Source organism: Canis lupus, chromosome 24, assembly GCF_011100685.1.
Source record: "Canis lupus familiaris isolate Mischka breed German Shepherd chromosome 24, alternate assembly UU_Cfam_GSD_1.0, whole genome shotgun sequence".
Classification (NCBI taxonomy): domain Eukaryota; kingdom Metazoa; phylum Chordata; class Mammalia; order Carnivora; family Canidae; genus Canis; species Canis lupus.
The window spans coordinates 35,575,027-35,579,008 of record NC_049245.1 but is presented as its reverse complement, the minus strand read 5'-3'; the positions used below and the strand labels follow the sequence as shown (position 1 = coordinate 35,579,008).

At 49.3% G+C, this 3,982-nt stretch overlaps 1 long non-coding RNA gene across 3 annotated transcripts; it reads left to right on the top strand.

Annotated features, from left to right (window-relative positions):
* Positions 1 to 413: 413 nt before the first annotated feature.
* Positions 414 to 3,759, top strand: LOC119865680. Of its 3 annotated transcripts, none has more exons than XR_005377936.1 (5): positions 414 to 1,075; positions 1,533 to 1,626; positions 2,008 to 2,125; positions 2,675 to 2,905; positions 3,419 to 3,759. It is a non-coding gene; the product is annotated as an uncharacterized LOC119865680 (long non-coding RNA). The 3 variants fall into 3 exon arrangements; XR_005377937.1 differs by having other exon boundaries at positions 2,478 to 2,905; XR_005377938.1 differs by having other exon boundaries at positions 1,790 to 2,125.
* Positions 3,760 to 3,982: the final 223 nt, after the last annotated feature.

Below are 3,982 nucleotides of genomic sequence, written 5' to 3'. Positions count from 1 at the left end.
GGGCCAAGGGTTTCCGTAGACAGGGGCTGGTGGGCCAGGACCCTGCTGGAGCTGCTGCATGCAAATGAGGCCCTTTCTTTACCCTCTCCTCGCCCTGATTTGCATGACTAAGCGTTTCTGCTTTTTTAAAAAAAAATGTGTTTGTTTGTTTCTTGATTATTGTTGTGTCTCCTACAGAGAAAAGCAATTACTTGCTCACTGGACAGAGACCTAAATCTGGCAAAAGCCCAGGTCTGCTCCGCTGGCAGAGGGGGGCCAGCCAGCCACACTCCGTTGGTAGGGACCATTCCAGGACACACAGCCCAGGCAAGTGGGATAAAAATCACTTGGGTCTTGAGCAGACTCCATTTTTTTTTAAGATTATTTATTTATTTATATGAGAGAGAGAGAACATGGGCACAGAGAAAGAGGGAGACACAGACTCCCCACTGAGCAGAGAGCCCAGATATGGGGCTCCATCCCAGGACCCCTGGGATCATGACCTGAGCCCAAGGCAGATGCTTAACCCACTGAGCCACCCAGGCGCCCCTTCCGCAGACTCCCTAAGAGAAAGTGTAAATCGCAACAAAGTAAAATTCGATTAGACTGAAGGGCAGAAACGACTGTGTCCTTGGGAAATTTGGCTCAAGCCAACAGCCAGCTCAAAGGTGTCTCTAAATGAGGCTGTGGGTCCCCTGGGGAAAGAGAAGACATTGCTAATTCTGTTCAGACTTGTGTTTCTCAACTCTATCAGAGCCAATGCCTGGTTTTTAAAACAAATATTTTATTATTTCTTTTCAACTCAAATGAAATTCCTCATTAATATAACCTGCCTATATACATATTTTGTAATCAATGTCATAGTCTAAGCATAAGATAAAGGGGAAAGGAAAGGAATTTATAATAAAACATTTTCAACATGTAAATGCTCTGGCATGACTCAACTGGAAGATATAATCGTCATCAGATGCTTGAACTTGGATATAGAATCCCAGGGAATGAAGCTACAGATGCAGAGCAGCGACCGCTGTGCTGTCTGGGGGCAACCCAGACGCCACAAGACGCTTTGCCATTGGTAATGCAAGTCTTCAACATGGTGAGCAGATCTCGGTAAAGTCTCAAATAAATCAAGGTCCGATCTTCCCTTAGCTTATACCATAGTTTCATTCCTGAAAACTTGGTATATTTTAAAACAGCAGAAAAAAAATACTTTTGTGTCTATGTGAAACCTAGAATTCGGTTCTGGGCTCAGGTCATCTCAAAGAGCATTCTAATCTCCATGGACATCCAGAAGGGCATTCAAAATTAGTGCCAAGGCCTGAAGAATGTGTCAGAACAGTGGGCTGCTGGGAACAGTCCCAGAATCAGTCCTGATGGCAGGTGTCAAATCCTATTTGCAGACAGGAAGTGAATCCAGAGAGAGAAAGCAGCTCGCCCAAGTTCCCAAGACCAGAGAGGCGCCAGATTGGGGTTTACACAGAATGCTGTTGGAATAGAGGTTCTATATCCAACTCCAACGTGACTTCCTGTCCCCTTTGGCCACCTCTTGGCAGATGCTGCATCAGCCCAGTGACCCTGCAGTCCCCACACAAGATGGACATTCCCGTGAACCTAAAGAGGAAGACCTCCTGGACCACCCGTCTATTAGTAGGATGTTGGGAGGGGCGGTGGTGTGGTTGGTGCCCTGCTTGGATCCCCTTTCCTGACCTTGTACAGTAGCTGCTTTGAGTCATAGCTGATCAAGGCCCACAGGTGCCCCCTCCCCAGAGTGAGAACAGCCCTGAGGCCACATGGGAGCTTCCTTGCGCAGGAGGCTATGATCCCCATGCACACCCTAAAGCAGCCGATCACTGATGACAGAGTGACATGGAGACACAAATGCCAGCCCCCTTGCCTCAAGTTGGGACTAACTCTGAGATACAACTCGTGCTCCAGGACTCTCCACAGGCTCAGGCTGAAGATCCTCTCCTTCCTTCCTTAGCTTTTTTTTTTCCTGCCCTGTTTCTGCACCTCACTCCCTTCTCTTAGGAGCACCTCCTCAATAAATTGTGTGCGTAAGGATCTCCATCATAGGCTCTGCTTCGAAAACTGACCTAGTATAGAGTCAAGATCAAGAGATCAGTGAGGCAACTGTTGCAATAATCAGGTGAGAGGTGATGGTGGCTTGGACCAAGATGGGGGCGGGGACGGGGTGGGTGGTGGAGAGAAGAACTGGTGAATATTTTGGAAGCCTGGTGACTTCGCTAGGTGCTACTGCACTCCAGCAGTGAGCTAACTAACCCAGGGGCCAGCAAACTATCTCCTACAAAGAGATCTGAACCCCAGCCTTGGGAAGGGCTCCCCTTCTAAGTTTGTCCTTCCTGGAGGACTCTGACTCAGCCCTAGGAAACCAGCTAGTCTTTCCTTATATCCCATAGTGACTCTTTTTATCATAATTTAATCATTCTTTATATAACCCTTCCCCTGTTTAAATCACTGTATGGTTCTGCCTCTCGAAGGGGCCCAGGCTGCTGCAACCTGCATATACAGCACCCAGTGAAAAGCCAACAGGAAAAGGATAAACGGACTCTATAGAGGCTCAGCCCTAGCATTACAGAACAGTTTACAAGGGTGGGCTGGAGGCTGAGAAACCAGCTTAGCAAGCAGCACGCAGTCATTTCCGGCCTTAACATTCTATGACCCCCGATCCTTCTAGTCATCCTCAAAAGGGTATATTAAAAGAGCACTTACTTGGAAATCAGAGCATGGAGAATCCAGTCTCCTGTCGACTACTAACTCTCTGGTTAGCCCTTCCCGGGCCTCAGTGTGCTCATCTGTCAAAGGAAGCAGTCACACCAGATGGGATCCTTCTCATTGTGAAACTTCTGTGACTAAGTGAGAGAGACACCTGCAGCCGCATGTTTGAACTCAAAAGTGCCCCGTGATGGTAATGAATTCCCCTTCCCATGATTCCCAGAGACGGACACCTCCCTTTCTTATGCCCCCCACCCAGCTCATCAGCCCTTCCTGACAGCTCAACCCCCTAAGTAGATTCTGAACCCATGCACCCCCCTCCTCTGTACCCCTCCCCATCTTTACCCGGGACAGATGAACGGTATGGTTTATGCTGAGCACTGGCTTTCCTCCTGCCTGTGTGGATTCTGGGGGGAGGGTGCCTATGTGACCAGCCTCCCAATAAAGGGCCTGGATGCTGAGTCTCTACTGAGCTTCCCTGGTAGGCAACACTTCCCGACCCGTGTTGGGTCCCCCTGCTTCCTGCCACCCGCACAGGCTCACGCGCCATGTCTACACTGCAAGTCATGCCCCATCACTCCTTTGCATAACTCTCTCCAATGATTTCCCATCAAATGCGATCCAGATGCCTTACCATGGCCTTTGCGGCCCAGCATGACCTGGTCCCTTGGCGCTCCTGTAACATGCCACTTCCTTTCTTGCTCAGAGCCACTGTGCCGCTCACCACTTCTCCCACCCTGGACTTGTGTTCCTGAACATTCAGCCTGGCAGGCTGCTTCTCATCTGTAAGACTGACCCATCAGAGTGCTATGCCCTGACCGCCTTGGAGAAAGCAGCCTTTGACGGTCGCCACCTTCTCATCCTTTCTTTCACGACCTCAACGTATCTCATTTATTCATTTATTTATTATCTCTTGCTGCCTGCCCAGCCAGAACGGAAGCCCCAAGAGGACAGGGCGCTTGTCTGCCCTCTTCAGTACTTTATCCCTGGCAACGAGCACAGTGCTCGGTAGAGTCAGTACTTAATAAATATTTATGGATGACTAAATGAGAGGAAGTCGGTGGCATCGGTCATAGACAGCCTGTGGTGGTTTACACAGTTTCTGTTCCCAGGTGCCCGGTTAAGTCCAGAGCACACGCACCTTCCTCATCACCACTTGCCTCACTGGTACCTCGAGGCAGCTCCACATCCCTGCCCCATGTGTAAGTCACAGTGGTTAGCTGAAAACAACAGAACTCGCCCCCATAAATTTAAGCAGAAAAGGAATTTA